Raw genomic sequence first — 18,808 nt, 5'->3', positions numbered from 1 at the left:
GGATTCGGTCACGTAAATACAGATGTGGGTGTAGAAAATCACAGAATTACAGAATTTAGAGTGGATGGCTCTTACAGATTACTTGATTTACAGGGTGGAGCCTGTACCCAAACCAAGTCTTTGCTTTCAGTTTGGTGTTCCTTTAATCATTTTCTCATTTCTAATATAATTTTGATTTTTATCTATTTTTCATTTTAAATATTAAAGTAGAGCATGTAAAGGTGTTAAACAATGACAACAGATCAGGTTGTGTATGCAGCTTAAAAGCAACAAGCCAGTAATTTTCATTTAGAGAAGGTAACTCAAACCAAAGATAATATATGGTTTATTTGAAAAATATTAATCGTGGCAGAAAACTCAAAAGTATTACTTCTGGGAAGACGGACTCAGGGTCTGCAGCGTGAAAAAGACTTACTTCTTCCACTGTCTGAATTTGTTTGCATATACATTCATTTTTCTGCTTGAAAAACTAGAATTAATATGTGTAGATAGTTGGGCAATGTTTGGTATCCTTGTGTTTTGCCTGAGGATACATCCCTGGAAGCCTTTAAAATGCTAATGGCAGGAGTAGAGATCTGGTATTCAGGGCGGAAAAGAGGTGGGTTAAAATAAAGAATCCAGGAGAGTGCTCTTAACATTGGAAAGGGAACAACACTTGGGAGTTCCCTGTGGAGGATAAAGGGAATTATGATAAGAGCTTATACCATGCCCTCAGCCAGTGAATTTACTTTGCAGCTGGTCTAAAAAACATAGGTTTGTTGGAGAGTAAGAGAGAGGCTGGGGGGAAAAGAGAAAAAGATTACTCCATTTAATCCGGCTGAAAAATTTAGGGAATAACTGATTGGGCCAACATAATAGTGATGGAGAATAAGCTCCTTTGTTCTGAAGAGACTAGCTTGTTTTTCTCCTAAACATACGATGATCCAAGGAAGTCGCCTAAAAAGAGGTTAGGCAATCTATCACATGACCCAAAGTCACCCAGCTCAGACTCCCATCTGAAAAATAGAAATTCTGAAAGACTCATGTTTACATCACAACGATAGAGTGAAGGCACAATAGAGCAAAGCAAAAAAGGCTTAGGCTTAAGTTTTGGCAATTCAAGTACTGTGTTATTTAAAAGTCATTTAAAGCACAGAACCAGAGAAGTGGAAGGAATCTTAAAGGTCACTGAGCCCCCTCATTTTCCAGATGAGGAAACAAACAGGGGCCCAGGGACTCATCTAGTCTCACAGATAGTCAGAGAGGCACCATTAGTGGAATCCATGACTCCTAAGTCAGTGCTGGCGCTACTACTGGCCCCTCCTCCCACAGACTGTTTATTTCCAGAGGCCTGATGTTCACCCATCCTATGCCTACCCCTCTTTTAAAAATGATTTTATGTTTCTCTTTTCCCTCTACTAATTGTATGAAACTATAAATCTAATACAAGGGGATCGTATATCTTTACTTGAGGAAAATGTTGAGCAGACACCTAAGCTATGTAAAGACACTTCCTTTATGAAAGGTGAGGGAAAATAATGATAGTCCCTCAAATCGTTCTGATCCTAGGGTACAAAGGTGGAAGAGAAGGTGGGTGCGAAGAGGCAGGTACCTTACTGAAACATTCATATTACACACAGATATACACACACACACACACAAACACACACACACACACCAAGTACACCAAGCATATTAGATAAAAACAGACCATGTCCATTCAAGGGTAGGAAATAGACACTGCAAGAGAAAGAATAAGAGAGCCTTGATTCAGTCCAAAAAACCAGTAATATCTATGCTTTCAACAAAAATTTAAATGTACGTTATTGTTGACTATAGTCACAACATTGTACACCAGATCCTTGGAGCTTATTCATCTTACTTAACAAACTTCATGCTTGTTGATTAGTAAATCCCTATTTCCCCTTCTCCCCAATCCCTGACAACCACATTCCACTCCTTGATTCCATGAACTTGACTACTTTAGATACATCATATTAGTGGAATTGTGCAGTGCTTATCTTTCTGTAACTGACTTACTTCACTTAGCATAATGCTCTCGAGATTCACGCACGTTATCGCATACTGCAGAATTCCCTTGTTAAGGCTGAATAGTATCCCATTGCATGTATATACCACATTTTCTTTACTCATCCATCTGTTGATGGACAAGTTTAAGTTCCTTCCATGTCTTGGCTATTGTGAATAGTGCTGCAATGAACATAGCAGTGCTCATATCTCTTTGAGATCCTGATTTCAATTCTTTTGGATACTCAGAAGTGGGATTGCTGGATCATATAGTACTTCCACTAAGAATTTTTTAAGGAATCTCCATTCTGTTTTCTAAAGCAGCTGCACCATTTGGCATTTCCACCAAAAGTATGCAAAGGTTCCAATTTCTCCACATTCTCACCAACACTTGTCTTTTGTTTTGTGATAATAGCCACTCTGAAAGGTGTGAGGTGGTATCTCATTATCATTTTCATTTATTTTTCCCTAATGATTAGTGACATTGGGCATTTTTTCATATACCAGTTGGCTATTTTTATGTCTTCTTTGGAGAAATGTCTATTCAAGTCCTTAATGTATTTTCTAATCAGATTATTAGGTTGTTGTTGTTGGTTTTATTTTTTTACTATTGAGTTGTAGGGCTTCCTTATATATTGTATGCCAGGATTCTCCAGAAAAACAGCATCAATTTATACACACACACACACACACACACACACGCAAGAAGAAATTCATTATAGGAATTGGTTCACATGGTTATGGAGGCTGAGAAGTCCTACAACCTGCCACCTGCAATCTGGAGAACCAGTAAAGCCAGTAGTATAATTCGGTAGGAGTTCAAAGGCCTGAGAACCGGGGGGAACCTATGGTATAAGGCTTAGACTCTCAAGGCCCAAGAGCCAAGAGTTCTGACATCGCAAGGGAGGAAAAGATAGATGTCCCAGCTCAAGAAGAGAGAAAATTCACCATTCCTCCACATTTTTGCTTGGTGCGGGCCCTCCATGGATTGGATGATGCCTGCCCACTTTGGTGAAGGTGGATCTTCTTTACTCAGTTAACTGATTCAAATACTTAGCTCTTCCAGAAACACCTTCACAAACATACCCAGAAATTATGTTTTACCAGATATCTGGGCATGCTTGAGCCCAGTCAAGCTGACACATAAACTAGCCATCTGGTATATTCTGGAGATTAACCTCTTATCAGTTACATGGTTTGCAAATATTCTCTCCCATTCCTTAGGTTGCCTTTTCACTCTGTTGATGGTTTCCTTTGTCGTGCAGAAAGTTTTTAGTTCAATATAGTCCCACTTTATTTTTCGTTTTTGATGCCAGTGCTCTTAGTGTCATCTTCAAGAAATCATTGCCAAGGCCAATGTGATGAAATTGTTCCCTCTTCGTTCTTCTAGGTGTTTTATAGTTTGGGGTTTTATGTTTAAGTGTCTAATCCATTTTGAGTGGATTTCTGTGTATGGTGTAAGAAAAGGGTCTAAATTCATTCTTTTGCCTGTGGATATCCAGTTTTTTCAGCACCATTTGTTAAAGACACTATCCTTTCCCCACTGTGTATTCTTGGCATCCTTGTCAAAGACCAGTTCACGGTATATGCGTGGATTTATTTCCATGCTGCTGGATTCGGTTTGCTAGTATTTTGTTGATGATTTTTGCATCTATTTTCATTACGAGTTTTGGCATGTAGTTTCCTTTTCTTGAGGTATCTTCATCTGGCTCTGGTATCAGGGTGATGCTGGCTTCATAAAATCAGTGGAAATATTCCCTGGTCTTCAGGTTTTTAGAAGAGTTTGAGAGGAATGGTATTAATTCTTCTTTAAATGTTGTAGAATTCACCAGTGAAACCATCTTGTCCTGGGCTTTTGTTAGGAAGTTTTGGATTACCGATTCAATGTCAATACTGGTTATAAGTCTGTTCAGACTGTCTACTTCTTCATGATGTAGTTTGATAGTCTGTACATTTCTACAAATTTATCCATGTCCTCTAGGTTATCCAGTTTATTGGTTTATAACTGTTCACAGTAGTCTCTTATCATCCTTTTAATTTCTGTGGCATCAGCTGTAATGTATTTTCTTTCATTTCTGATTTTATGTGAGGCTTCCCTTTTTTCCTCGGTCTAATTCATCCATTTTGTTTATCTTTTCAAAAAACCAACTCATTCCTTTTTTTATCTTTTTCTATTTTGTTTATTTCTGCTCAAATTTTTGATATTTCCTTCTTTATGCTAACTTTGGGCTTAGGTCTTCTTTTTCTAGCTCCCTGAAGTATAAGGTTAGATTGTTTATTTGATATCTTTCTTCTTTTTTGATGTTTATCACTATGAACATCCTGGCTTTTGCTGCATTCCATAACTTTTGGTATGATGTGTTTTCATTTTTGTTTGTCCCAAGATACTTCTAATTTCCTATTTGATTTCTCCTTTGGCCCAATAGTTGTTCAAGAGTGTGTTGTTTAATTTGCACATATCTGTGAATTTTCTTCCAGTTTTCCTTCTGCCATTGACTTCTAGTTTCATTCCACTGTAGTCAGAAAAGATACTTGATATGATTTCAATCTTCTTAAATTTCCTAAGACTTGTTTTGTGACCTTAGGTGTGATCTATCCTGAAGAAAGATCTGCATGCACTCGAGAAGGCATATGCTTTGGGTGGACTGTTCTGTATATGTCTATGAGGTCCATTTGGTCAACAGTGTTATTCAAGTCCTCTGTTTCCTTATTGATTTTCTATCTGGATGTTCTATCCATTATTGAAAGTAGGATACTGACGTCTATTATTACTGGATCATTATATATTTCTCCCTTCATTTCTATCAATGTTTGTTTTATATATTTAGGTGCTTTGATGTTGTGTGCCTATATAATTGTTATATCTTCCTGGTGGATTGACCCTTCAATCATTATATGATGTGCTTTGTCTCGTGACATTTTTTGACTTAAAGTCTATTTTTTCTAATATATATATAGCCGTGTCTGTACTCTTTTGGTTACCATTCACATGGAATATCTTTCTCTTCCTTTTACTTTGAGCCTATGTGTGTCCTTAAATCTGAACTGAGTTCCTTGTAGACTGTATATTGTTGGGTCTTATTTTTTTGCTGTTTTTTTTTTTTTATCCATTCAGTCACTCTATGCCTTTTGATAAGGAATTCAATTCATTTACATTTAATTATTGATAGGGAAGAATTTACTGTTGCCATGTTGTTAGTTATTTTCTATTAGTCTTGTACTCCTCTTGCCTGTTTTTACCTCTTGTTTTCCTTTATGTATGAAAAAATATATATATATGGATATATATGTCTCTCTATATACCTACATATATATATATATATGTCTATATATATGCTTATCTATAGCTATGGCATTGGTATGCTTTAATTCCTTTCCCTTTTTCTTTTGTGTAACTACTATAGGAATTTTGTATGCATGTATGGGAGGTTATCTTGGAGCTTACATAAAATATTTTATAGTCGTAACAGTCTATTTTTTTAAAAAGAGATTTTAAAGTTATCTCTACACCTAACATGGGCTCGAACTTGCAACCTAGAGATCAAGAATCACGTGGTCTTCCAAATAAGCCAGCCAGGCGCCCCTGAAACAGTCTATTTTAACAACCTAAATTCAATTGCATATAAAAACTCTACACTTCAATTTCTCCCCCAATACTGTATGTTACTGTTGTCACAATTTACATGCATTCATATTTTGCATCTTTTAACATATTTTTTAGGTACATTCACTTTTAATACTTTTGTCTTTTAACTTTTATACTAGAATTAAAATTGATTTACCCACTATTACAGTAATACAATATTCTGTATTTGTCTATGTATTTACCTTTACCAAAGTTTCATACTTTCTTATGCTAGTATTATGTTTTTATCTAGCATCCTTTCAACTTGAAGAATTCTCTTTAGCATTTCTCATAAGGGAGGGCTAGTGGTGATGAACTCCCTGAGCTTTCGTTTGTCTGGGAAAGTCTACTTCTCCTTCATGATGGACAGTTTTGCTGAGTACACTATTCTTGGTTGGCATTTTTTTTTTCTTTCAACACTTCGAATATATCATTCTACCCCCTTCTGGTCTGCAAGGTTTATGATGAAAAATCCACTAATAGTCCTATAAGGTTCTCTCCTACATGCCAAGTTGCTTTTTGTTGTTGTTGCTTTCAAAATTCTCCTTGTCTTTGACTTTGGACAGTTTGTGCGTCTCAGTGGGGATTTCTTTGCATTCATCTTAATTAGTGTTTTTGGAGTTTCTTGGATCTGGATGTCCATTTCCTTCCCCAGGTTTGTTCAGACACTATTTCTCTGCATAAGCTTTCTGATCCTTTCTCTCTCCCTCTCTTCTCCTCATAAGGCATATATTACTCTGTTTGATGATGTCTCATAAGCCCCTTAAGTTTTCTTCACTCTCTTTCATTCTTTTTCTTTTTGCTCCTCTGACTGAATTATTTCCAGTGACTTGTTTTCAAGTTCACAGACTCTTCTGTTTGATCTAGTCTGCTATTAAACCCCTCTAGAGAATTTTTCAGTTCAATTATTGTGTTCCTCAGCTCCATGATTTCTGTTTGGTACTTTATTTATTTTTTTTTTAAGATTTTACTGATTTATTTGAGAGAGACAGCCAGCGAGAGAGGGAACAGGGGGAGTGGGAGAGGAAGAAGCAGGCTCCCAGCAGAGGGGCCTGATGTGGGGCTCGATCCCAGAATGCCGGGATCATGCCCTGAGCCGAAGGCAGACACTTAACAACTGCGCCACCCAGGCGCCCCTGCTTGGTACTTTTTAATATTGCCTATGTTTTTGTTGAAATTCCCACTTTGTTCATGCATTTTTCTCTTGATCTCAGAAAGCATCTTTATGACAGTTATTTTGAATTCTGTCAGATAAATCCTATAACTCCATTTCATTAGGGTCAGTTTCTAGAAATTTATCTTCCTTCTTTGTTTGGAATACCTTTGCCCGATTCTGCATTTTGGTGTCTGTACATTGGACAAAGCAGGCACCGGCACCAGTCTTCATGGACTGACCTCATATAAGCGAAGACTCCCCCTATCAACCCCGCCCAGGATTTGGGGGGCCTCTATCAACTCTTTCCCTTCACAGAGTAAAGCAGGAAGCTGCGATTTTTGTCTGCTTGCTCTGCGCTACGTTAGGGATGGGGAAGCTATTGTATCTATCAGTCCAAACCACAGTCCTCATTCTCCCTGAGGTGCTAGATAGCACCAGACCCATCAGAGCTCCAAGACTGACATCTGTTCGCTTTGTGCTTAGCAGGAAGGAAGATCTATGACATCTACCAGCCAAAGCTGCTGTTTCCAATCTCCCTCAGATGGCTAGATTATGCTGGATCCATCACAGTTCTAAGACTTACAAGACAGAAACCAGTCTTCTGGGAGCTCCCTGGGAAATTCCAGGGTGCTGGATGCATAAACCAAACTCTCCCTTCCCTAGGAGAAACTGGGAGTTCAGGGGTCTCCTCCTGATTGTATGGCACTGTGCTGGGAGCAGGGACTCTGGTGAAAAGGGGTCCTGAAACTCCCTACTGGCTTTGGTGAGTCTGGTTTCATTTTCACCTAGGGTGCAAGAGCCTTTCAATTAGTCTCTAGATTTTATATAAAATGAATTTGTTCATGAATTGTTGCTGAATTGGTGTATTTGTGAGAGAAGCAGGATCCAGGGCTTCCTACTTTGCCATCCTGCCAGTATCACTTCTGAAAATTCTTGTTGTATAGATTTTTCTAAAGTCAAAATAATTTGCCTAAATTTAGGGAAAAAATTTTATAAAAAAGACCCCTCTTCAACATCTGTGATATTTTCTCACTTACAAAACTGATTTCTAAATTTATGACAGTTTTATTTATAAAAATACATCATTCGGTAATTCAGAGATCATTGTTTATAAATCATATCAAGTTTGATAAAAACATTTTTCTATTTTTAAAAAGAGCCAAAAATTAACAACAGTCATAAAAAACAAAAGAACTGGTTAGATCTATTTTTGTGGCAATGACAAGTGTTGATTTAACAGAGAAGAAATATTGTTTCACTGAATATTTAATATATGGAAATTTACTTCAGATCAGATAAAAATGTCACCATGGACTCTATTGGGCTACCACAGCATTTTCTAGTCTTCAGTTTCAAGCATTTCTAGACTCTACTAAAGACAACAGAAATGCTACCATGGTAATAACTAACCTATAAGTGGCAGGGAGGCAGTTTATTATTTTGAAGTATAATCCTACTAATAAGCTTCCTGGAAAAGAGCAGGTAATAATGTGTACAAACAGCAGTCTACTTTTAAGGCTTCAAATTTTAGGGTGTCGGAGAGATTTAGTTATTTATGTGTAAATGAACATATTCTGCTAGACACAAAAGAGATTAATAACAAAAACTTTTATCTTTATAGAGGTTAGTTCAAAAGCTATTTAAAAAATACACTTCTTTCTAAGGTTTATTTAATAGCCAGTGAACTATAAGTTAAATAATGGCAAACACTCAATGAGTTATAAAAATTATGCTTGATTTTCCATTAAGAATTATTATTATTGGAAAATATATCAGACGAAAACATGAGGGGTTGAATTTTTCAAAACTGACAACTGTACAGGTAGGTGGTGCAGTAAATTCTCATCAGTGGTGAGGGGATGATATGTGATAGGTAACTGCAAATTCTAATTAGTTGTCCAAACTATAGCTTCTAACTAAATGCAATCTTTATTACTAATATAAGTCTGGTTATAGGAAATAAATGCTTATGAAAGATTGTTTGATGGACATGGTATCCTGAATGTTACCTGTTGAAGGAACAGGGCAATCAAAAAGTTTTCTATCTAGACTGTAGTCAGAGTTAGATTAATGGGAGAGCCAGAAAATCCAGTCTAAAGGTACTAAAACATTAGTGGAAATGTAATGCATTAGCGAAAATTGCATTTATCAAAATTTCTCTCAGAAACTGAGATAGGACAGCATACTCTGATGAGCCATTTGGGGTGGAGCAGGAGACCCCCAAATAAACATGCCCCAACATCCAGACAGTTGCTAAACTGCCTTTTACTGAGGACAAGTGCAGTTAAGAGAGCTTGTTTTGCTTAAAGGGGGCTAGTGTGGGGAAAGAGCTAAAGTGTTCAGGATAACAGACTAACCTACCAACCTCCTTCTAGTCTCCCGTGAAATTCAATGGGATGTCAATTAATAATATCCTGACTAGCCATTCACATGCTCTTGGTTCATCTTGGAGAGTACTCCTGAGTCCTTACAGAATTGTCTTTATTTAATAATGCTTTGGGGCCATAATGTACACTCTAAGAAAGTCACATGAAACACAATATTCTATTGTGGGGATATAATTAAGAGCAGAGGATCCTTTTTATAAGATCTACAATAAGTCTTTTGGGAAACAACCATTTTGTTTTTATCTTAAGGACATTATGCAACTTGCAAGTGAGCTTACTTTCCCTTTTGCTCTGGATGCTAGGAGACTTAAAGGCCAGATTTGCTATCCCATTCTTGAAACAGTACAAGTTCAGAGTATGTGTTTCTCTTCCTCCTATTTCTTAGTTTCTATTTTCTTAACTTTTTCTTTCACCTGTACTCCTTCAATTTTTTATTTCAATACTCTATGTTAGTAATACTTTTGAAAATTACCTTTATTCCTTTGCAACACTAGTTGGAGCCCCTGGTTCCAGGATCTGGCGCCTTCCTCTTGGTTCATTCTCTCATTTTGACAAAGCACCCCCTCTAGCAGTTTCCTGAGACAAGCACAAATGAGAAATAATTTTTTTGAGATCTCGCTTATTTGAAATTGTCTTTATTCTACCCTCACCCTTGAAAGTTTGGCTGGCCATAGAAAGTCTTTTTTTTCTGTGCTTATTGGGCATTTAAAAATTAGCATTCTTTGTTTCATTATGTTTATAATTTAGCTGTTCTAATACCATTGTACTGATCAAATTATTTAACAACTTTAGGAAATCAGAGCAGGAAAATAACTGAACCACTGTTTTCTGAACCTTAATACTACATAATATATACAAAGTAACACTGTATAAAGGGAAACTTTGGGGTTCTCACTGTATATTTTTCAAAATATTTAGACACCAATTTTTTCCATGTTGTTTAACTTCCTTACTCCTTTCTCTTTTTTATTATAGATGCCATATGCCAAGCTGGCTTATGTGGGATAATATTACTAACCCTTTTTGGTGCCTTGCTCTGTTTGCTCATTCATTTATCATTCATTCAGTCAATATCTCTCCCTTTCTCAACTTCCCCATCTGGTTTCCCTTCTCCTCACCATTGCCACTCTTCTTTCTCTCCTCCAAGAAAATCCCATAAATGAAAATCTGTAATTCACCAAAACCCAAATGGGGAGAGTAATTACACTGCTTGAGCCCACAGGTCAGATCCAGCCATCTCCATCTGCATTCTTTTTTTTTTTTTTTTTTGGAGCTGTTTACTGAAGATTTATTTATTTTTTTATAATAATATTTTTTTATTATATTATGTTAGTCCATCTGCATTCTAAAACCTAATTCTCTCCTCCACCAAAGGCAGCTCTGGTATCTGATTGAAAATACCTTAAGATTTCAAGTTGAAAGAATCCGGCTATGAGCAAGACACTCTGCCAGGTGCCTTAATCTCAAATTCCTCCGCTAGCAGTTCTAATAGGATTTTGTTTGTTTTTTTTTATTATGATTTTACAGATAGGAAAACTGATGCTCATAGAAATGAATTTGCCTGAAGTTTTACAGTTAAATAAATGATAAGGTCAGTATTAAAATGTAGGTCCACATGAAAAGATGCTCAGTGTCACTAATCATCAGGGAAATGCAAATCAAACCACTGTGAGATATCACCTTACGCCTGTCAGAATGGCTAGCACCAAAAGGACAAGAAATAACAAGTGTTGGTGAGGATGTGGAGAAAAGGGAACCTTCATGCACTGCTGGTGGGAATGTAAATTGGTACAACCACCATGGAAAACAGTATGGATGGTCCTCAAAAAATTAAAAATAGAAATACCATATGATCCAGTAATTCCACTGGATATTTACCCAAAGAAAACAAACCTACTAATTTGAAAAGATATATGCATCCCTATTTTTATTGTAGCATTATTTACAACAGCCAAGTTATGGAAGCAACCTAAATGTCCACTCATAGATGAATGGATAAAGAAGATGTGGTATGTATACACACACACACACACACACACACACACACACACACTGGAATATCACTCAGGTATAAAAGAGAATGAGATCTTGACATTTACAACATTGACAGCATTAGAGGGTATTATGTTAAGTGAAACAACTAAGACAGAGAAAGACAAATACCACATGATTGCACTTATATGTGGAATCTAAAAAACAAATAAACAAGCAAACAACCAAACCAACAAAAAACCGGAAACAGACTCATAAATACAGAGAACATACTCGTGGTTGCCAGAGTGGAGGGAGTTGGAGGATGGGCAAAATAAGTGAAGGGGATTAAGAGATACAAATTTCCACTTATAAAATAAGTAAGTCAAGGGGATAAAAAGTACGGCATAGGGAATATAGTTAATAACACTGTAATAACATTGTATGGTGACAGACGGTAACTACATTTATGGTGGTAAGCACAGGCAGTGTACAGAATTGTCAAATCACTAGTGAGTTGTAGAGCTGAAACTAACATAACATTGAACGTCACCTATACTTCAATTGACAAAAGGATGAAATAAATTTAGATCCAACTCTAAAACCTAAGTTTTTAACTGAGTTTTAAGTTTTAACCTAGCACTACCAACACTCTCAATGTTTACTTGAGAAAATCCAAGTCATTCTCAAACCCTTCTCTGCTCGGCTTGAAACAAAGAAAATTTCATTCATTTAATAAATATTAGGCCTTTTTTCTATGGAAGAGATGGTAATAAACTATGAAGATGACATTTTCCTTGCCCCTAACTTGCTTATTTCAGAAGCGCAGAGACAATATGCCACTTTTAATATTCACTGAAAAGACTAAAATATGAGCTAACAAAAGAAAATGCCTTAAGGATTTAGTTACATCAAGATATTTGAGATGGACGTAGGGCGAAGAAAGGTAAGCATACATCAAGGAGATGGAATAAAACAATAAAATCAATAGTTCACTTTGTTTTGTTTTTAACACTACTATCCAATCATTTTAGAGCAATATATTCAAAACTTAGGTTTGTTTCAGTTACATTTGCCTTCCCACCAAAGTTATAATCTGGTTTACAACAACAATGGCCCAGGGCCAGTGTACCAGGCATGTTTTTAAAAGTCTTGTTTTGTTAATTTTATTTAAAATTTTATTTTCAGGATAAGGAATTAACTAAAAGGAGCAAAGTGAACTTTTTGGGGTGGTAGAAATGTTCTCTCTTGATTGTGGTAATGCTTATATAGCTGTGTTTGTCAGAAGTCATAGAACTTCACACCTAAAAGAATAAATTTTACTGCATGTAAATTACCTCAGTAAACTTGACTTAAAAAAAAAAGCCTGCAATCTTAACTACCCAGCTAAAACTAAAATAAAATTTAAAATACAGTTTACAATTTGGTGTAAAACGAATCTTATTTACATGAGTGAAGCAGATCTGTAAGTTTTTTGTATTTATTTATAACACTAATAATCCAATTGGATTTTATATAATTCAATATAATAATATCAACATTTTAAAACAGAATATAAGAAAGATGTTTTGAGGTTTTTTTTTAAGGTAAGGATTTGGATTGCAAAATCTTTATTATAACCATTATGTCACTAAGGCAATGCCCTCTATAATATTTTTCAAAATCTCAAACAAAATAATCTGTTAAAAGTTTCAATGATTTAAACTTCCAAAATATCACCATAAATGCTGCTTACATAATATGTTGGAAATTCTACATTTAATAGTTAAAGACAAAGAATTACCTGCTAGCTTTATTACTCGATAGATTCCATTGTGTCCTAAAACATAATTGTAGCTCTGCTTCTAAAATAGGCAAAGGAAAAGACATGATTGTTTTCAACAAACCTGGATTTAAAAAGATAACAACACTATTAAGAACACAGGAAGGGGTAATAAGTGATGTCTCCTCTTTCTTAAGGTTTCAATAGATGAAAAAGCACCCAAAAAAACCATTTACTAAGGGCCCAGCCTCATAATTGTTTTAGAGACCAAAGTCACTGGAATCTGGCTGGTAAAACAGTACCAAATTACTCATCAAACTTCTCAACTTAGATTTTTAGAATCTCAACCTGAATACCCTCTGTTTTTATTCTATCAGACATACCAAAGCCAACCAAGTCAGTTTAAATTAAGAGGCCTAATGTAATTCTAAGCCCTGGAAATCCTGGAACAAAGGTACTTGAGTAACAGAAAGAACTTTTTCATTTTAATTAAATGAATATAATTGTGGTCGATGTCATTTATCAATCAAGAAACACACACCTGGTTTTTTTTCTAATATGGAAGTGAAGTGTGTTTTTACTTGTAACTGCAATAAAAACGCCCTTTAAGTGCTTTGTGCTTGGTAAATTAACTTTTAGAAGAATGAAAAATACCTTAAATGCTAATATCTGTAACATCTATAACAATTGCCCTCTCCCAATATCCATCTTAACATTGTCTTTTTTTTTTTTTAAGGAGGGAGGGGGAGATGGGGGAGGGACAGAGGGAGAGAGAGAGAATCTTAAGCAGGCTCCACACCCAGGGTGGAGCCCAGTGCAGGGCTCAATCTCATGACCCTGAGATCACGACCTATGCAGAAATCAAGAGTCGGATGCTTAACTGACTGAGCCACCCAGGCACCCCAACATCTTCAGTTTTAAAAGCTAGACAGGCTCAATCATATCTTTTGAACACCAATAAAATCTGATTTTGTTCGTGTGTTTAAGTGTTCTCTAATGTTTGTAACTTCAAATAATATCTAATAATGAAAAACTGCATAAAAATCTGAGAAGGTATTCAAAGCATTACTTCACTGGAATGACTACGTTCTGGATATTAAAGGACAACTAACACACTAAGAAAAGAACAGATGTTCTGAGGCTGTGAAAAAATGCTGGCGTGGTATCGGGACATCCATGATATCTACATAAGGTGTCCTAGGATGTAATAAAATAGTGCCAACTAGATACAAAAATTACTCTAAGAATTCTTATTCTTTCCAAAATTATAATCAAGTAAATAAATTGAGTAAACAGTATTTATTAAAAGTACATAGATCATGGAAGTATTTTTGTATCAGCTGTCTCTGGGAGGTAGGTTCACCAGTCTGAAACTCAACCAAGTGAAGTCCCTGCAGTGACAGTTGCTTGTGTTGGGGGGAGGGGGTGGAGAGGTCAGAGCTCTAAAATGACAGTGACGATGAAGGCTAGAGTGAGTCAAGAGTAAGCAAGAGCAAAGCTTGGTCCTAAGGAGGCAGCTGAGAGAAGGGAAGGTCGTGGGCTCACCAGCTTGGTGCCCTTCAAAGAAGACATGAAGGGGACTGAACAAGGAGCCAGGTAAGATTTGCTAGCATGGATGGAATTAAAGGATTATGTGAATAGAAAATCAGAAAGGTTGGAATAGAATTCGAAAGCTGGAGAGTTATTCTAAGGAAGGAAGTGGCTATGTTGTATGTGCTACTGGGGGAGGGGATTCTGAGGTGGTTACTGGTATTTAAACACCTGCCCTAATTAGGTGTGTTCATTAGTGTGAGTGTGATGAACTTTGACAAATATTCCAGATAAGGGAGGAAAGACCCAGGGTTAAAGCTACTTTGTGAATCCTAGAATGAGAGAGACATTGTGGCATAACGTTATGGGATGTGGGTTCACATCCCATGAGCTTTGGAAATCAAATAGGTCTGTGATGGTTAGTTAACAATTGTATTAACTTGACTGGGCCACAGGGTGGTCAGATGTTTGGTCAAACATTATTCTGGGTGTTTCTGTGAGGGTGTTTTTGGATGAGATTAATATTGACATTGGCAGATTAAGTAAAGTAGTTGCCCTCCCTAATGTTGGTGGGCCTCAGCCAGTCAGTTGAAGGCCTGCAAAAACAAAAAGACTGACCGTCCTGCAGTGAGAGCGAATTCTTCCTGCCTTTGGACTTGGAATGGAACCATACTGTTGGCTCTCCTGGGTCTCCAGCTTGCCCACTCACACTGCAGATCTTAGGACATAACCAACCTCCATGCACATGTTAGCCAATTCTTTATAATAAATCTCTTATGTATGCATATATAATATTAATGGAAATAATTTCATAAAGCATTGAGCACAGAGCCTGGCACATAGTGCTCAACAAATGGAAGTTGTTGTTATTTCTATTATTATTATAGAAGGCTCTATTTTGAGAAAAAAATCCAGGTGAAACAGGGCCTAAAATGGTGAGGGACTAGGAATTGTCAAAGCTGAAGCCAACAAGTGTTTCCTTCTAGATTGCTTTCTTCTGTTTTCATGAAAGTTACTGTGTTTTATCACACTCATGGAACTCTGTGTGTGGGAAAATTTAGCTGAACTACTTTCTAAAACCCTAATTAAAATCTTGTTAAAAATCTTCCAAATATGCATCACTCTTTCTTGACTTAATTAAACACAGTAGATACTAAAAGGTGGACCTTCTGATTTGGGATTTTGCAGAGGTACTAGGTTATCACTGAAAATATCAGTAACCACTATAACATACTATATATGTATTTTCAAAATTAAATCTCTGATAGCAACTTATTTTTTCATCAGCCTTTTGTAAAATTGAGTGTGGCATCAATTCCAGCTTGCTGAGTTCTGGCTAGTAAAGTCTGATAGCAAAAATCCCGTTCTCTTTGACCGTGGTAACTTTTAAGGGAGAGAATAAGTTAAACTCTTCATTTTATATCCTTAAATCTTCTCTCAGGGTAGGTATGAAGTACCATTGTGCAGAAACCAAATCTATTTCAATGTCAACATTCCATTTAGGAACGAGTTTTAACTATCCACAGAAGAAGCAGAGTTTCTGAAATTCCTAATTTTTTAGGGGGGAGAGGGCAGAGGGAGAGGGAGAGAATCCCAAGCAGGCTCCAAGTCCAGTGCAGAGACCACCATGTGGCTCGATCCCACAACCCTGGGATAATGACCTGAGTCAAAATTATGAGTCGGACGCTCAACCGACCAAGTCACCCGGGTACCCCTCCCATTAAAAAAAAAAAAAAAAAAAAAAGACTAACCAATTTCCCTGTGACGAGGACCTAACTAACCCAGTGTGTGGATTAGAGTTATGGCCTGGAGAGCAGGATGAAATTCCACCATCTCAAATCTAAAGGTACAGCACACTACTTAGATCCCAAAATAATTTAGGGTTTGATTGTTTTATTTTCTGTCTCCTTTCTCATGGGTGGTGGTGGTGGTGGTGGTGGTGGGAGTGGGGAAGGGTGGGCTTGGAAAAGAAGGAAACTGTGTCCCCTACTGCAACGATATAGGTTTGCCGCTCAATCCGCTGACCTATAAAAAACTCTCCCTTCCCAAAATGTGCAATCTGCTTTGGGAAACCCCACATTTATTCAATGAAACAAAACACTATGGAAAATACAGCTCTTATTACATGGCAGCACTGCTCTAGATGCCAAAGATACAAAGACAGACACTAGTCCATAGTCCCAAGAGCTTAGTCTAGTGGGAGAAACAAAACACGTAAACAATCACAACGTAGTGAACAATTAGTGAGTAACAGATGTAACTCTCAGAGAACAGGTACAACTTGGGGGCAGGGAAGACTCTACAGAAATGCCAACAGGCTGCCTGCAGGACGCAGGTGGCCCGTTTCAGGGGTATTTTTAAAAGCAAAAACTCAATTTCCGGACTAAAAAACCTTAATTTCTGAACGTGAGAACGTTTATGTTAAGGTTCTTATACATTACATACACACAGAACAATAACCTACACAAAGGGAAATTAGCTCAGTTCAAGAACGTGATTCATCATCACTCACACCTGCTTCATTTCAGTCCCTCCCAAAATAGGCATTACATTGAGGAAAATGTAGTAGCAACTGCAGGATATTAGGACAAAGAGACTTCTGTTGCTATACGAACAATATTAAACAGTATGCATACTTCTGGACTTATTTCTTAGATCCTGAACTGTCCCTCCTTTTTACACTGTGTTCAGATGGATACTGAGTGGGGAATAAAGCCCTCAACACTTGCAGTTTCCATATTTATATCTGAAAATCTCCAATTTACAAAGGCCAATATGGTTATTTTTGGAAAACAAATGAAAATTACACATTTGGATTTAGGAGTTTCTGTCATTCATTCAGGTCATAATCTGCAAAGCTACCTTTATTCCACAACTAACTTTCCACCACGTCTAAGAAAAGAACACATAAAATCAAGGTTACAGCCTTCGAAAACTTGAAATATAAAATTTTAACGGCCCGACAGTTAACGTTCTCTTATTACCATTTGACGTTCCCAGTTTATCGTTATATTTCATACTCTTCTGTAATATCCAACACTCTTCATCTAGCAAGGTCAAAAGCTTCATGAACATTGTTTTATAAGCTGCCTACGGAGACAAAGCCTGTGAAACCTGAGGATGCCACACCAACAACAGAATGCAGGTCACCGTGACAGGGCCGACCACTCTGCAAAGTCAAAATCTCAGTTCACTTTACGCTGACAGCGCTTCTTTCCAGAACTTTCCCCTCCCCCAACAAAAGAACGGGGAAGTGTCTATTTCACAAGGTATCTGGCAATACTTTCTCTAAAACGAGGCTTTTATCTGTTTCCTAGAAGGTCACCTTGGTATGCCGGGGGGGCTCGGGAAGGACAGCATGGAGTTTTGTGGCATCGGCTCCTCATCCAGGACCTTCAGGCCCCGAAGCCTGGGCTGAACCTAAAAAGACCACCGCCCCTCCCACCACGAAGGGCACAGTCCCTCTCACTGCCACGCCCAATTCGGAAGTGGGTGTCCCGGGAGGCCCCCCAACAAGCGCTGATGGTGACGCTGGCCACGCCCGGGCCCCCTGAGTTCGGAAACGCTGAGTGATAACCCCACGTGGACACCGAAGACTGGGACCCGACGGCCTCGGGCCCCGCGCCTGTTCTGACTTCAGCCCACACCGCTCCCCGTCCACCGGGGAACTTTCCAGAACCCTGGACTCCGCGGGAAGTCCCGGGTCGCTGAGCAGAAGGGAACTTTGGCTCATTTACTGAGCGCCTACTCGGAGGCAGGGCGAGCGCGGGGCCGGGCCGGCACGCGGAGGAGACCCTTGAGGCGCAGCGTCGGGAGGCGCCCGCGCTCCACCCTCCGGCCAGGCCCTTGTCCTTCAAGAGGACCGCCAGCGGGGCGAGCAGGGACGGGGACAGCCGCCCCCCAGCCCGCCTAGTCCCCTTGGCCGCCTTTACCTCGCCTGACCCTACTGAAGCCTCCGAGCTAAACTTAGAAAACAGCGCGGCGCGCGCTCACGTGCGCTCGGCCGCGGGCGGGGGGCGCGGTTCGGGTGAGTCACGGCCCCGCCCCCACTCGCCGAGGACGCGCTGACGTCAGCCGTTTCCCCGAAGGGTGACGTCAGCGCGCCTCGCGGAGGCCGGGAGGCCGCCAGTAGAACGTTAACTAAGTTTCGATGCCTTAAAGGGACCAGTCGTCGGATCGTGAAAGGTCTGGAGAGCTGACTCCAGTCACCCAACCGTGGGGTCAGAGCCCATCCTCCGTCCTTTGTACTGAGAAATGTTGACTGTTGAGATGGTGATGAAAAAAAGGAGAGCCGCTGAGCCTCATTGGAAACTAATGAATGTCCCAGAACCACCTCCTGGAAGACCTCCTTGATTAACCAGAATCTGATC

The 18,808-nt window shown here is 38.4% G+C and overlaps 1 long non-coding RNA gene across 1 annotated transcript in view; it reads right to left on the bottom strand.

Annotated features, from left to right (window-relative positions):
* The window catches only part of LOC113262676 (uncharacterized), a 58,894-nt gene extending 40,440 nt beyond the window's left edge, over positions 1 to 18,454 (bottom strand). The window contains exons 1-3 of the long non-coding RNA XR_007191395.2: positions 17,764 to 18,454; positions 12,930 to 12,990; positions 9,648 to 9,751 (exon numbers count right to left, since the gene is read on the bottom strand). This is a non-coding gene — a long non-coding RNA (uncharacterized LOC113262676). The remainder of the gene's footprint in view (positions 1 to 9,647; positions 9,752 to 12,929; positions 12,991 to 17,763) is intronic.
* Between the last annotated feature and the right edge of the window lie 354 nt (positions 18,455 to 18,808).

This window comes from Ursus arctos, unplaced genomic scaffold (genome assembly GCF_023065955.2).
Source record: "Ursus arctos isolate Adak ecotype North America unplaced genomic scaffold, UrsArc2.0 scaffold_2, whole genome shotgun sequence".
Classification (NCBI taxonomy): Eukaryota; Metazoa; Chordata; class Mammalia; order Carnivora; family Ursidae; genus Ursus; species Ursus arctos.
The sequence above is the reverse complement of the archived record's forward strand: the minus strand, read 5'-3'. Positions and strand labels throughout refer to the sequence as shown.